This window comes from Balaenoptera ricei, chromosome 11, assembly GCF_028023285.1.
Source record: "Balaenoptera ricei isolate mBalRic1 chromosome 11, mBalRic1.hap2, whole genome shotgun sequence".
Classification (NCBI taxonomy): Eukaryota; Metazoa; Chordata; class Mammalia; order Artiodactyla; family Balaenopteridae; genus Balaenoptera; species Balaenoptera ricei.
In genome coordinates, this window is record NC_082649.1 from 82,637,640 (window position 1) to 82,654,568 (window position 16,929).

A 16,929-nucleotide genomic window follows, 5' to 3' on the forward strand; every position below is an offset into this window, starting at 1 on the left:
CACTAGCAGTACTTCTTACCAAGAGGACAAGATGACAATTGTGTCATTTAATAGTGGCCTTAGGAAAGAGACACCGATGACAAAGACAATTTCCAAATGTCACTGAAAAATGGTCTTTGTAAGTATCACTGACTCAAATGTGGACGGTATGTGTGTGCATGTGAATGTGCATACTACATATATTTTTCTCCTTCACTGAAATACAGAAGAATTCTACAGTTAAGTTCATGTAACATTTTTACAGCTTAGAAGAAGACATAACAATAAAAAGACTTAATCACTAACTAATTTTTAAAATTTCCTTTTCTGTTTCATTCAGTCTTTTACAAATACAGAATTCCTTACGGAAGAAATTTTTAAAGGTATTTATCTTTAAAGCTGCTTTTTAACGATACTTAAACGTATCTCTAAGATCTGGATTCAGAACTCAGGTTCGGTCCTTTATTATGAGGTCAGGGGGGCTTCCCTGGTGGCGCAGTGGTTGAGAATCTGCCTACCAATGCAGGGGACACGGGTTCGAGCCCTGGTCTGGGAAGATCCCACATGCCGCGGAGCAACTGGGCCCGTGAGCCACAACTACTGAGCCTGCGCGTCTGGAACCTGTGCTCCGCAACAAGAGAGGCCACGATAATGAGAGGCCCGCGCACCGCGATGAAGACTAGCCCCCACTTGCCGCAACTAGAGAAAGCCCTCGCACAGAAACGAAGACCCAACACAGCCAAAAATAAATAAATTAATTAAAAAAAAAAAATGAGGTCAGGCAAGTCACTTAATCTCTTTAAGCTCCAATTTTTGTATCCAAGATGAGGAAATGCCTACTTAGTTTTCTTGTGAGGCAAAAAAGAAATAACGTATAGGAAACTGCTTTACAAACGGTAACCAATCACATAAACATAACTTAAAGTCAAAATGAACTATGTAATTAATCCAAAATGGTTGCTCTCAACAAAATCTGAGAAATGATCTGCAAAGGTACAACTGCAATTCCAGAGGTATGATTCTTAAGCACCCAGGACAGCCAAGCTACTAAGGGGATGGTATCATGAAGGCATCTATTTTTGGTTGAGGACAAGGCCTTGATGTGTCCCTGTGTGTTAACAAAGACTCCCTGCTTGACCAAACTTTAGTTGGGCTCCTCCAAGCCTTCTTCTTGGCCTTGGCCCTCATTCTGTCTTTGGCCTGCCTAGTCCCATTTTAGCAAAGAATCATACTAAGTCATCTTCCCCACCCTTGATATCTGATTATCTTAACCTGTCTTCAGCTACAATCTTGTTAGCTGACCACATGGATGCAAGCAATTTTTCAATGGACACAATGTCAAACAGATCAAGTAAATTAGTCTACCCCCAACATTAGCTATAATCACACAAACTCTTTCTCATTGTTTTTCAAAAGTTCCTCACAGAGAACTTTCTTCTCCTTCCTAACCCATTTTCTATTCACTTGAAATCTAACACATGATGGCTCCTGCTAGAAAACTGTAATTTTTTCCAACTATTTTAAAGCATAAAAGCAAAACTTATATTTCCTACTTATCAATGAGAGACAGAATTTTGATCATTACCACAAAGGGTAAATCAAGCAAATATGCCAGGATCTGATGTAAAAACAATGGCGCATTAAAAATTAATTTCTATCACTATTCAAGTGACAGCTGCAAGAAGGAAAAAAATAAAGAGCTAATTAGTGATGATATGAAAAAAAATTAACTATTTAAAACACCTATTAAAGACATTAACATTCAGGGCACCTGAAAACATATTCACCCCATTTGATGCTCACTCGCTTGTTTTTCAGTCCTCAGATTTTTAGCCTCATCATCATTTTTCAAGAGTAAGGAAGTTATTTCACAAGCTTCCAAAACAAACATTTTATTAGCTGTATTTCATTACGTACTTTTTTTTACTGTTGAGTCTACCTTTTTAGCAGGGCCATCGTGAAAGGAAATACCTTAAGGACAACAGTTTTACATAAACAAGTTTTCCCCCCAGAGGCAGTGTTAGTTCCAGGCAGCTAAAAGAAGTAAAACTTTGGAGAAGCCCCACTAGGTTTCAAATTCTTTATTCTCATTATTTGAAACCAAATATGCCAAGTTACAGATGAACAAATGGCACATTCCTAGTCAACTAATTTGAACATTATCTTGGAGGCTAAACCCATTTGGAGTATATCAGTTGACTGCTACTTTCCATGTTTAAAAGAGAGTATCTTGCATATAAAAAGGGGTAGGGGGAAGGATCAGCTAAACATCTATTTTACACCCCAAAACACAATGTATTTACATTATCTCAATTTTTTCACCCATATCCCGCACCCCTACCACCAGCCAATGACAAACACCAATTTGTACTCTGCTTCTATGAGTTCTCATGTCTAAGTGAGATCACAGAGTATTTGTCTTTCTCTATACCATGGAGGCCCATCCCTGCTGACACAAATTACAGGATTTCCTTCCTTTTTATGGCTGAATAGTATTTCACTGTACATACATACACCACATTTTTTTTTAAACAACTTTATTGGAGTATAATTGCTTTACAATGGTGTGTTAGTTTCTGCTGTATAACAAAGTAGATCAGCTATATGTATACATATATCCCCATATCCCCTCCCTCTTGCGTCTCCCTCCCACCTTCCCTATCCCACCTCTCTAGGTGGTCACAAAGCACGGAGCTGATCTCCCTGTGCTGTGCAGCTGCCTCCCACTAGCTAGCTATTTTACAGTTGGTAGTGTATATATGTCCATGCCACTCTCTCACTTCGTCCCAGCTTACCCTTCCCCCTCCCCTTCTCCTCAAGTCCATTCTCTACATCTGCATATTTATTCCTGTGCTGCCCCTAGGTTCTTCAGAACCTTTATTTTTTTTTTAGATTCCATATATATGCGTTAGCATACGATTATTTGTTTTTCTCTTTCTGACTTACTTCACTCTGTATGACAGACTCTAGGTCCGTTCACCTCACTACAAATAACTCAATTTCATTTCTTTTTATGGCTGAGTAATATTCCATTGTATATATGTGTCACATCTTCTTTATCCACTCATCTGTCGATGGACACTTAGGTTGCTTCCATGTCCTGGCTATTGTAAACAGAGCTGAAATGAACATTGTGGTGCATGTCTCATTTTGAATTATGGTTTTCTCAGGGTATATGCCCAGTAGTGGGATTGCTGGGTCATATGGTAGTTCTATTTTTAGTTTTTTAAGGAACCTCCATACTGTTCTCCATAGTGGCTGTATCAATTTACATTCCCACCAACAGTGCAAGAGGGTTCCCTTTTCTCCACATCCTCTCCAGCATTTATAGTTTGTAGATTTTTTGATGATGGCCATTCTGACCGGTGTGAGGTGATACCTCATGGTAGTTTTGATTTACATTTCTCTAATGATTAGTGATGTTGAGCATTCTTACATGTGTTTGTTGGCTGTCCGTATATCTTCTTTTGAGAAATGTCTATTTAGGTCTTCTGCCCATTTTTGGATTGGGTTGTCTGTTTTTTTGATTCTGAGCTGCTTGTATATTTTCGAGATTAATCCTTTGTCAGTTGCTTCATTTGCAAATATTTGCTCTCATTCTGAGGGTTGTCTTTTTGTCTTTTCTATGGTTTCCTTTGCTGTGCAAAAGCTTTTAAGTTTCATTAGGTCCCATTTGTTTATTTTTGGTTTTATTTCCATTTCTCTAGGAGGTGGGTCAAAAAGGATCTTGCTGTGATTTATGTCATAGAGTGTTCTGCCTAGGTTTTCCTCTAAGAGTTTTATAGGGTCTGGCCGTACATTTAGGTCTTTAACCCATTTTGAGTTTACTTTTGTGTATGGTGTTAGGGAGTGTCCTAATTTCATTCTTTTACATGTAGCTGTCCAGTTTTCCCAGCACCACTTATTGAAGAGGCTGTCTTTTCTCCACTGTATATGCTTGCCTCCTTTATCGAAGATAAGGTGACCATATGTGCGTGGGTTTATCTCTGGGCTTTCTATCCTGTTCCATTGATCTATATTTCTGTTTTTGTGCCAGTACCATACTGTCTTGATTACTGTAGCTTTGTCAGGGAGCCTGATTCCACCAGCTCCATTTTTCGTTCTCAGGATTGCTTTGGCTATTCGGGGTCTTTTGTGTTTCCATACAAATTGTGAAATTTTTTGTTCTAGTTCTGTGAAAAATGCCATTGGTAGTTTGATAGGGATTGCACTGAATCTGTAGATTGCTTTGGGTAGTATAATCATTTTCACAAGGTTGATTCTTCCGATCCAAGAACATAGTATATCTCTCCATCTGTTTGTATGGTCTGTGATCTCTTTCATCAGTGTCTTACAGTTTTCTACATACAGGCCTTTTGTCTCCTTAGGTAGGCTTATTACTAGGTGGTTTTTTTTTTGTTTTTTTTGTTTTTTTGCAATGGTAAATGGGAGTGTTTCCTTAATTTCTCTTTCAGATTTTTCATCATTAGTGTATAGGAATGCAAGAGATTTCTGTGCATTAATTTTGTATCCTGCTACTTTACCAAATTCACTGATTAGCTCTAATAGTTTTCTGGTAGCATCTTTATGATTCTCTGTGTATAGTATCATGTCATCTGCAAACAGTGACAGTTTTACGTCTTCTTTTCTGATTTGGATTCCTTTTATTTCTTTTTCCTCTCTGATTGCTGTGGCTAAAACTTCCAAAACTATGTTGAATAATAACAGTGAGAATGGGCAACCTTGTCTTGTTCCTGATCTTAGAGGAAATGCTTTCAGTTTTTCACCATTGAGAACAATGTTGGCTGTGGGTTTGTCATACATTGCCTTTATTATGTTGAGGTAGGTTCCCTCTATGCCAACTTTCTGGAGAATTTTTATCATAAATGGGTGTTGAATTTTGTCAAAAGCTTTTTCTGCATCTATTGAGATGATCATATGATTTTTATCCTTCAGTTTGTTAATATGGTATATCACATTGATTGATTTTCAGATATTGAAGAATCCTTGCATGCCTGGGATAAACCTCACTTGATCATGGTGTATGATCCTTTTAATGTGCTGCTGGATTCTGTTTGCTAGTATTTTGTTGAGGATTTTTGCATCTATGTTCATCAGTGATATTGGCCTGTAGTTTTCTTTTTTTGTGACATCTTTGTCTGGTTTTGGTATCAGGGTGATGGTGGCCTTGTAGAATGAGTTTGGGAGTGCTCCTCCCTCTGCTATATTTTGGAAGACTTTGAGAAGGATAGGTGTTGGCTCTTCTCTAAATGTTTGATAGAATTCACCTGTGAAGCCATCTGGTCCTGGGCTTTTGTATGTTGGAAGATTTTTAATCACAGTTTCAATTTCAGTGCTTGTGACTGGTCTGTTTATATTTTCTATTTCTTCCTGGTTCAGTCTTGGAAGGTTGTGCTTTTCTAAGAATGTGTCCATTTCTTCCAGGTTGTCCATTTTATTAGCATACAATTGCTTGTAGTAATCTCTTACGATCCTATGTATTTCTACAGTGTCAGTTGTTACTTCTCCTTTTTCATTTCTAATTCTGTTGATTTGAGTCTTCTCCCTTTTTTTCTTGATGAGTCTGGCTAATGGTTTATCAATTTTGTTTATCTTCTCAAAGAACCAGCTTTTAGTTTTAATGATCTTTGTTATTGTTTCTTTCATTTCTTTTTCATTTATTTCTCATCTGATCTTTACGATTTCTTTCCTGCTGCTAACTTTGGGTGTTTTTTGTTCTTTCTCTAATTGCTTTAGGTGTATGGTTAGGTTGTTTGTTTGAGATGTTTCTTGTTTCTTGAGGTAAGATTGTATTGCTATAAACTTCCCTCTTAGTACACCACATTTTCTTTTTCCACTCATCCGTTGATAGAAACTTGGGTTGCATCTGTGTCTTGGCTATTATAAATAATACTGTGACAAACATGGGGGGTGCAGACATCTCTTTGAGATAGTGATTTCATTTCCTTCAGATATATTCTAATTGCTGGATCCTATGGTAGTTCTATTTTCAATTCTTTCAGGAACCTCCATAACGTTTTCCATAGTAGCTGTACCAATGTACACATTCCCTCAATGAATGCTTACAACAATTCACCCAAGAAGGTAGTTATCTCTTTTTGACAATTAAAGAAAAGACTTAGAAAAGTTAATTGACTTGTCTGGGTTCATGGTCACTTCTGACCAGATGCAGCCCATACTATTTGCCCTATACCTTTGGTCTGTGATAGTGGCACATTTGCACAAGCATGTGGGAGTTTATTTGAAGTAAAAATCACTGTTTTGCACAGAGTTGTAGAGAAGGCAGGGAAAGAGTGTGGGTGGTATTAGAATTAATTTCTTCCACACAGTCTGTGCTGGGATTCAGCACGAGGTAGTAAAAATTTACATATAGGCATATAAAATGAATATCTTCTAAAAAATGTAAATGAGACCCAAGGATATGACTATATATATTGATGGCCTACAGGAAGGTTAGTGCAATGCTTTAATATTTTCTCATGTGAATAATAAAATTAACTTACCCCAATCAAGCAAGCCTAGAAAAAAAATTAAGGCAACAGCTATTCTTCAAAGTTACCATAATTATTAAAATAAAATCTCATTAACCCTGTGCCAACTTATTTCAGATAGTGCCAATTCCAGAAAACTGTTACCCTGGAGGCAATTTTACACATTATTATGTTGTAATACAAACAATGAATAATCTTTGAACCTGGATAAATCAGAATCTATCATCCCTGATCTCTTATATGTTAAATTCATATAGTGTTACCTTTATCCCTCCTCCACTTGTGAAAAAGCTCTCCCCTTAAATCTTTAAAATACTTTCAAATTTCAAAATGAAAGATTCCAAAGATATTCTAAATCTGGGAACAACTACACAATAGGCAGGTGATGAAAACATTAATATGGGAGAGTTCATGGATTTCTTCCTCTCTCTTTCCCAACGAGTTTCCTTCCTGACCTCCATTGGTTGAAAAGAAAAGGGACAAACTGATATAGTTTTCCACACCAGAGTTAAAATGGAGGCTGCCTTCCACTGGAGGAACAGGACCTGTTGAGAAGAAATTGTACACATTTCTGTGCAGCACAGCTAAGGAAATGAATGGTGGTACATGATGGTGTAAATGACAGCAAAGTCCTCACACACTGAGGAGCTAGACAAAAGAGAAGCCAGAAGATTTCAGTAAGAGCTGTCAAGTAGTCAGTAATTTTGGACCACCTTCAATATCTCGTAAAAACATGAGTGAAGATCAAAATTCTTGTTGGGACCGTGCTTCTTTAAATGCTACACTGCTCTAGGACCGGACAGCATGAGTATAGCGTTATAAACATGATGTGTGTATGCCAGCTTCCGGCACCTGCTATCCACAGAGGTCTCTATAGCAACAAGCCTTTCATAAGTATCTGGACATCCTGAGACATGCTCTTTGCCCACTGTACATGCTCCAAAGTGAAGTATGGTGGCAGTCTCTTCCTGTAAACTACATGTATGAAAAATTTTGGTCATATTCCCAACTGACACATCCTGAGTTCAATGGTAGACATTCTTATCATCAATGCAGAGTACTCAGAGCTAAAATGAAAACTATATGGTAGACACTTCAGTCTTAACTAAAACAAAATAATGCCCACAAATAAACTATATCATAACAAATACTTAACTACTATCTACTTAATTCTGTTACTTACCCTTGATGAAAAACAGAATTCCTTTGGAACTTATATCTGAACCTGTACATAGAAGGCCAAGTTTGAAAGCTTTTCAGTTCAAGAAGGTAACTCTAAAACCATAATGAAATAATTCTATTTCAGACACTTAAGAAGATATACTTCAGAATCTCATAACGTATCATAGATTTGGGTTGTTACAGTTTTGAATGCAAAGTTTATAAACTCATTTAAAAGCCCTTCTCAAATTATGGAGATTTCCATTTGCTATTTTTTACCAGAAATTTGGAGAAAAGAATACATTTGATTGTCTATGTAGACGCTTTCCATCCTCACTGTGTTTGAGCTCACAATAAGCATTGATTTATAACCATTTTGGAGGGCGTTTACAGAAAAGAGATTTTCTGAAACATGAAAACAAAGAAACTCCACTGTAGCTATATAACCAGTTGTTTTTTTAATATACTATGAAGTAAATTTTTATAAATAAAACCATACCCTCTTAATGACTTAAACCATCTTCTCAGAAGTGTCTCAAGTAACAACTGCAGTCTTAGGTTTCTCTGCCAGCTTCTCTGCCACTTGATGCATTAAAATGGAATTCTAAAATGAATTCTTTTAAAAATTAAAAAGAGGAAAGAAAAGAAAAAATATTCATTTCTGCTTTCTCTTGTTTAAAAGTTGAGATTTTCATCTTTTGATATACAAAGTAAGACACACTTGAATTTTAACTAAATGAATCACCTAATTTCCTCTGAAAAACACAGATAGACATTCTGCTCCAGGGAGATACTGAAGAGCATTTCTTCTCTTGCCAGAAACTTCTCTCAGGAAGAGCTAACATGAGAGGCCCATTTCTGTGATGTCTCAGCACCTTTCATACACACAGCTCCAAGGCAGCTGAAATCCTAGAGCCTAATTAAGTGGTTCTAACCCCGAAAAAGGACACTTGCTGATTTCAAGAGCTACTGACTCTCCAGGAGATAAACCTCCCAGTCCTAGTTGAGTCTCTCAGAGACTCACCAAAAAGGACAAAAGGAAAAAAAAAAAAAAGACATGGTTAAACGAATCACCTTCCCATGTGAAGAAAACAAAGCAGACCATGGCGGGGTTGGGGGGAGGTGCGGGCAGAATAAGACTAACATAACAAAACCAAGGGAAGGGAGGGAAAGAAAGGTTATTCGTCATCTTTAAAGATCTTCCTGCTACTGATTTTATTATATTCAAAACTTTCCAAATATTGGACAGCCAGTCTGTCTCACTGCTTTTTTCTTTTAATCACATGGAGCTCGTACCCAAGACAGGCACTCTTGAAATACCTGGGAAAATTCCTCTTTATCCAGAGTGGACCAGATTTTGCAAACTGTCCACAGGGACTCAGTGTCACACTTTACCCAGCCTGTAGTATATTTATTTTAAGTGAATTAGTTTCCAATATATAATTTCAGAGCAATGGTTCGCAACTGGGGGTGACATCGCTCCTCCTCCTGCCCCAAGGGATGTATGGCAATATCTGAAGACATTTTTTGTTTTCACAACTAGAGGAATGCCACTAGCAGGGAAAGGGTAGAGGGCAAGGGATGTCACTAAACATCTCACAATGCACAGACGTCCCACAACCGGAGGTGTCCAGACTAAAATGTCTATCGTGTCAAGCTTGGGAAACCCTGTCCTAGAGAAATCAATGATAGCATTTTTGTTGCCTTCACTCATTGAGATCATTGTTTCTCAGCAGGTAATAAACTTTATGACTCAAAACTCTTCATTAACTCTAGCATATCCCTCCAAGAAGTCTGAAAAATAGGCAAATATTTACTTATTTCCCACTTTTAAAAAATAAGACACTCGGGACTTCCCTAGTAGTCCAGTGGTAAAGAATCCATCCTGCAATGCAAGAGACGCAGGTTCGATCCCTGGTCAGGGAACTAAGATCCCGCATGCTGCGGAGCAACTAAGCCCGCGCACCATAATGAAGAGCCTGCGTGCCACAACTAAAGACCTGACGCAGCCAAAAAAAAAAAAAAAAGACACTCAATGAACACGTATGTTTGTGAATGTTAGCCGAATTCACATTTTAAATCCATCTAACACTTGTGAGCTTTCTTATACATTACCTCACAGCTACATATGCCTTACCACACACAGCCCCAGAAAGGAGAAGCATCATGCTCATTGGCAAGAGAAGGAAACTGGGCTTGAGGGAAATAAAGCAATTTGTCTGGATTTTCCCAACGGGTGCACAGGAGAGCAGGGAACTGAATCCTGTCCCTAATTGTGCTGTTCTTCCTCCCACTACAATGATGCTCTCTTCCGGGATAGTTTTGTAAATACGGAACTGAGCTGCTAAAACTGTAACCATCCTCATCAACACCAAACACTGACAGACGTTATAAACCTGTCCAAGTCTCAGTTTTCTTGCCTGTAAAATGGGCTTATGTTGTAAGGAGTAATTGAAATAATGCTCCTTAGTCTGTACTTGGCACAAGACGACCTCTCAGAAGAACAAGCAGCTGCTGTTGTTATTTGTGTTAACTGGGATCCCAGGCCAAGGGTGTAATTACAGCAGAATAATATTTGAGCAAACAACCCAACGGTGGGAGAGGAAAGCTACCACGAACAGCATCTACTGTAAATATCTTTGCCCAGTAAAACTAATTTGAGTCTAATCTCCTTGTTTAAAGGGATAGGTCAAACAGACTCAAAATGGAGCTCATTTTAATGTGACTGATGTGGCACTGAAATTAAAACTCAAGCCCGATTCAAATCAGACAGCCCAGATTCAAATCCTGGCTCTACCACTTTCTAGCACTGACCAGTAGAAAGTTACATAACACTGTTAACATTCAGTTTCCTTGGCAAAGTTGGACATTACAACAGTACTTCCCCCTCATAGAATTGTTTTGAGATTCTTATGATACAATGTATGTCAAACTCTTAACACAGGGTCTAGCACATTGTACATGTAGAATAAATGTTAACCATCACTACTGATGTTGCTTTTTGCTATCATCACCATGATCGTCATCAACACCATCATCATCCGTAACGCCAAGTTCACAGCAGGCTCACAATAAATGTCTGCTGATTAATAATTGCTAACATTTAATGATTATTTACTGCGTGCCAGACACTGTACTATGAGGTAGTTACTATTATTATCCGCATTGAAAAGGAAGACACTGGCCACCAGAGAGGTTAAGAAACTTGCCCAAGGTCACACAGCTAGAGAGTAGCAGAGCTGAAATTTGAGCCCAGGCTATCAAGCTTCAGAGCCTACATCCTTAGCTACCTGACAACGTTGTCTTATAATAGAGGATCAGTGAAAGAGAGGGAGGGTGAGAAATTTCTCATAGACCTAAAATCTCAACATATGAGCTTTACCTCAAAACCAGGAAAAGAAACTTCATGCCTGAGCTGGTCTGTCAGAAGGAAGCTTCTTGGAAACACTTCTTTAAAATAAGGGATGGAGGAAGGTGGGAAATTTTCTTTGAGTACAGTGAGCTTGTTTGTCATTGTAAACATATTTAGTGTATATAGACAGATGACCTAAAGACAGAATTAGGGATCCCTGACAAAGGCAGATATTGAAGAAGGAAAGGTTGGAGCCTCTTCACACGACAGATGCAGCAAAATAACGTATGCTATTTTAAACCCTCAATCTTGACTCTCACCAGGCATGTCCAATTTCCAGAGTGTCCCTGAGATGTAGAAGGCAAAAGATAGGATTTTTCGGGAAAACCAGCTTTCAGGCATCATAAAGCTATACAACTTCACCATCTGATCACCAACCAAATTCTGAGGAATAATTATTCAATGCGAGATTGTAACTGGAGACACCGACACAGCCAGAGAAGGCAAATGGAGTCAATTTAAGAACACCGTTAGAAATGTCTAGGAAGAATCAATCATTTCCAATAGTCCTAGGAGTAGTCTTGTCAAGTAAGGACTCTACAGAACTACAGCAAAATACCAAATCCCAACATTGTTAAGCCATTTCCTATAGTAATTACATGAGGTTTCATTCCTAACCTCTCCAAACGCTTTTATGTCTGTCTCTTTTGTACAGTGGCAAAGGCAGAGAGTTTAAGAGGAGAGAACCATTTTGCTTCAAACAAGCCACCAACTGAATGGACAATGCCGCAAAAGAAGTCTTTATTCTGTCAGCCAGCCTGCTCCTCGTCTCCTCGTAACCAGCAGAGAATGAGTCTGGAATGCACAACTCTGTGGCAATCACGGAAAACAGACGCCCGAGATGGCTGCAGGTAAAACTGATGGGGCTTGCCTCTCAGGACCACTTGGTAGGGAATGTGACCCGTTTTATCTCCCCTCCAAGGGGAGGACTGCTGGTCTTCCAAGTGTTTGTGAAAACAAGTCAGGTGCTACAAGAAATGAAAAATGGTCTTGACAGGACAAAGAGCTGCATTTTCCAGACTCGATGGACACAAAGCCAGGACTGTTAACCCTTTAGGAATCAAGCCTCACTAGAGCAGATGGTGATATGAACCCGAAAAGTTTCAGGAGGTCAACAGGGCAGTGGTGGGAACTGCTTCCCATTTTCATTCCGGCAACTCACTCTCCTGTATGCAGCACTCATAATACTCAGAACGATTGCATTTCAACAGGTAAAAATCACTTCCAAAGCCCAGGTCCTTTCAGGCAGGCAAACCATGAATAATCACAGCTCAACTGGTTCTACTTCTCCCTCTCCAACAAAAACCACAAACATGTCCTGGGAAGGGGTTCCCATCGGCACCTCCTTGAAAATCCATCTCTCTTCTCCAAATCAGAAATTATGTACAGTTGTTTGCAGACCTCTCTGATGATGGAAAAGAGATCTTTGCAGCAAAGATGACTCTCGGAGCACCTATTCATTCTCCCCAAACTAGCCTCTCTTAGGAATCTCATTACCGCACAGCAGATGGACGTGAGGTATAGAGAGCAGGAGGTGGGTGGGGAAAGAAGCAAAAACGCACAGCTCTCCAAAAGACGCCATCATTATCCTACTTTATAATAATCCCAAGAAAGTAGCAAACCTCTCACTGCTCATTTATTCATGTACTGGAGAACCATGAAAACAGGGCTCTGGGGAAGCACGAATGCTATCAGTAACAATAATGATCCTGTTCCTACTTGTTCCTTTGGTTACATCATGTCTGGTGTGTTTATTATGGGTCGGCCACTCCCCCTAAGTGCTTCACATGCTTTTCTCATGTAATCCTTGTAACCACCATTGAAGTAGGTACTACTGGTTCCACCCATTTTACCAAAGAGGAAACTGAGGTGCTGAGAGGCTAAGTATCTCACCTACAGTCACACAACTACTAAGTGGCTTGAGACAAGATTTAAAGTCTGGTCTGCACTTAGAAAAAGATACAGAGCAGCATTCTCTATATGGTATTCATGTATGCGTCACTCTACCACCTCCAGGACGTGATCTAAATGCAGGCGTAAGTGTACATACAAGGATATTCATTGCAACATAATTTGGAACCAAAAAATGAAAACAACCTCTATTCACCAAAGTAGGGCTGGTTCAATAAATTATGGTAAAGCCATACAATGTAATATACGCAGTCATTACAAAGGAAAACACAGAGCTAAGTGAGGGGATGATGGCAACATTTATATAGTACTTACTACCTGTCAGGCACTTCTCATATATTAGCTCATTTAGTCCTCACAACCACCCCAGAAAACTGAGGCACAGAGAAACAAAGCAACTCACCCAATCACATGACTACCAAGTGCAAGAGCTAGGGGTCCAATCCAGGCTATCTGATTGTTCTTAAGCAGGACCCTACACTAATGGTTACAAAACAACACAATCTCCTTGTTGGGAATGGATGCATATTCAGTATTTTATTATATACACACACACACTTTTTCAAAAAGAAAAAAAAAAAACCACGTTGATTGTTAACAAAGTTTATAGCTGGGTATTAAAATAGTTTTATCTTTCCTTTTATAATGAACATGAAAATTTGGGTTGGCCAGAAAGTTTATTTGGGGTTTTTCTGTAAGAAAAACCCAAACGACCTTTTTGGCCAACCAATACTTAAAACAGTTAGTGGAATTTCTAACCCCCCTACCCTGCCCCCACCAAAAAAAGGATGGAGATGTCAAAATGGTATGATACTGAATTATCAAGAGATTCTCAGGTAAACATTCAGTATAAGCCAGTATAGCATTACTTACTGTTGTGATTCATTCTCTCTCTGCTTCTCCCCCTCCCTCAAAATGGGAAGAAAAGCCTGAACATCTAGCTCTGCCATTTCAATAGTTGCTGATATTCCATTTTACTACCTTTACTATGTTTTCAAAACAACAGTCATTTTAAAAGAAAGGAAATATCAGTTTTATTTACTCTAAATCAAAGTTCAATTTACCCTAAAGTTTTAAAGAAGTCCTGACAACTGAGGCCTTTTGGAAAGATCACCTAACCTGACAAAACGCTTGGAGGAAAAATTCATCAAAAGCCCTATAGTTTGCAGAAAGCAGACATCTACCATAAATCAAGTTCCCTTTTTAAAAAAAATCCTCTTTAAGATATGGTGAGAAAAAAAATATTTTCAATTAACATGACTTTTTGAATGGAATTTCAGAAATTCATTTGTTTCTAGGATAAGCGTAGCAATGCATACACAGATTCAGTGCATGCCTGGGCCCTGCTGATTTCTTCCAGACATTTAAAAACAGCACCTCTTGGGACTTCCCTAGAGGTCCAGTGGTTAAGACTCCACACTTCCACTGAAAGGGGCATGGGTTCGATCCCTGGTCGGGGAACTAAGATCCTGCGTGCAGCATGGCGCAGCCAAATAAATAAATAATAAAAACAGCACCTCTTATTTTGTCCGTTTTCATGTCTTTTTCATTTGGCTCAAAGTGCCATGGCAACAGACTATGTACTATTTCCTTGAGGTTTCAACACTGAGCCAAGATTATGGCAGAAAAATGGATACTCAATCATCAAAGAAATTATAGGAACTAAATTAAGTCAACCAAACAGTGAGATTGGTTTTCGTTAGGGGCCGTGTCCCTTGAGTCGCAGTGCATATTTTCCATTATGGAGGTCAATGGATGGCCCTCATCATGGTGTCATCAGTCCTAAAGAATTTAATAATTAACATTATCTGACTAACATCATCTGACTTACCTGTTCTATTTTAAAAGTATAATATACGAAATCAACTCCTGTAGAATGAAAATCTCTGGCAAACAGGATGAATCCCATTTATAGCGCTGGTGTTGGGAATGGGCTGATACCAAAGGGAAAGGTTACCCAACCTATAACAAGATTGCTATTAGGGGGCTTGATCTTTATTTAGTGCCAAGTATTTGGTCCTCTCTCAACAACTGATTGTGGTGGTGACAACTATAAATGTTCTAATATTTGAGTGCCATTGAGCACAAGGGTCTCATTAGTGCTCTTAACAACCTTAGAAAGTGCATATTATTAACTCTATTTTACATAATAAAGAAAACTGAATTTTAAAATATTTAAGTGATTTACCCAAAGTCATTCAGCTAGAGAGTTGGAAGAGTTAGGAATCAAGCTCAGGATAGCCTAACCCCAAATCCACTAACATCTAGTGCCTTTCCTTCATCATATGTTGCCTTAAAATGCTGCCTGGAGAAGCGGTGAGACTGGCCTTTAGAAACACTTAACCAAGGCTGTACAGCCTTTTAGAATTAATTTTGTAGAGAATTTAATCACTGTCTCAGGAATGCCAGTGGTTCCTTCCCTATGGAATCAATTCATTTTTTTTCGTAAGCAAGTCAATGAACAATCTTCAACATGGGTTGACAGTTTCAGATTTTCTGTCCTTCTCAAACTTGTTTCTATGCAAGGTAAGTAATGATGCTTCCTATACAGTATTCACATTTCTGCAAAATCTGCCAAATTTCTTAATATGTACATGACCCTGCTTAATATAATCAAAATATTTGCTGGCCTTAGCTAAATAATTTGATTTGACCATCCCAACCCTCAGTCCCATCTGTGGCTTTATTCTTGCTACTTATTAAATTGAGATAAACAGGTAGGAATGAACTATGCCTAACATTTCCTTGATTGTTTAATTAACAACTATGGCCCTTTGCATTTGCCTTCCTAACATATTTAGTACTAATTAAACTTCATAGATTTAGCACAGCTCTTTCTACAAGGCACAGCACAAGTTAACAAATTAATCCTCAGAAAACGTCATTTGGGTAAGTGGGAAGTACCTGCTTCACTCAGAAGTAGGGATTTTAATGAGCTTTGGTGGTATTCAGTGTAGTATATGACCTAGAAGAAGGGAGAAGTCTTCACAGACATAGAGAACAGATCTGTGGTTGTTGAGGGGGAGGAGAGCAGGGGAGGGATGGAGTGGGCGTTTGGGATTAGCAGATGCAAACCAGTATTTATACAATGGATAAAAAATGAGGTCCCGGGACTTCCCTGGTGGTCCAGTGGGTAAGACTCTGTGCTCCCAATGCAGGAGGCCTGGATTCGATCCCTGGTCGGGTAACTAGATCCCACATACCACAACTAAAGAGTCCGCATGCCCCAACTAAAAGATCCTGCATCCTGCAACGAAGATCCCGCATGCCGCTACTAAGACCTGGCACAGCCTAAATAAATAAATAAATAAATAAATAAATAAATTTTTTTAAAAAAAGGTCCCACTCTATAGCATAGGAAGCTATATTCAATATCCTGTGATAAACCATAATGGGAAAGAATATAAAAAAGAATGTATGTATATGTATAACTGAATCACTTTGCTGTACAGCACAAATTAACACAACATTGTAAATCAACTATACTTCAATAAAAAATAAAAAAGAAGGGAGAAGTCCTGCTCTAGTGGGCAATGTAGTAGTTCTCCCCTTATCTCTGGGGGATATGTTCTAAGACCCACCCCAGTGGATGCCTGAAACTGGAGACAGTACCAAAACCTATGTTCTTCCCTAGACATACATACCCATGATAAAGTTTAATATATAAATGAGGCACAGCAAGAGATTAACAAAAATAACTAATAAGAAAATGGAACAATTATAACAATATACTGTAATGCAGTTATGTGAATATTATCTCTCTGTCAAAATCCCTTATTGCACACATTTAATGCCTTTTCCATCTTAACTAAGTACTTATCACGAACTGTGGCCATGACCTTTGCAGTTTGAGGTGTGACAAAAAAACTAGCACAGATTTCTTTTTCCTTCTTCACAATTTCATGGATAGAAGATTCATTCTTACTGGAGATCTTAGTAACCTCTACACACAATTTTTTTTTCCTCATTAAGTCA

General features: G+C 38.6%; 1 protein-coding gene across 14 annotated transcripts in view; it reads right to left on the reverse strand.

Moving 5' to 3' along the window:
- The window catches only part of MAGI1 (membrane associated guanylate kinase, WW and PDZ domain containing 1), a 616,029-nt gene that overhangs the window by 363,723 nt on the left and 235,377 nt on the right, over nucleotides 1–16,929 (reverse strand). The gene's annotated exons all lie outside the window — the stretch shown is intronic.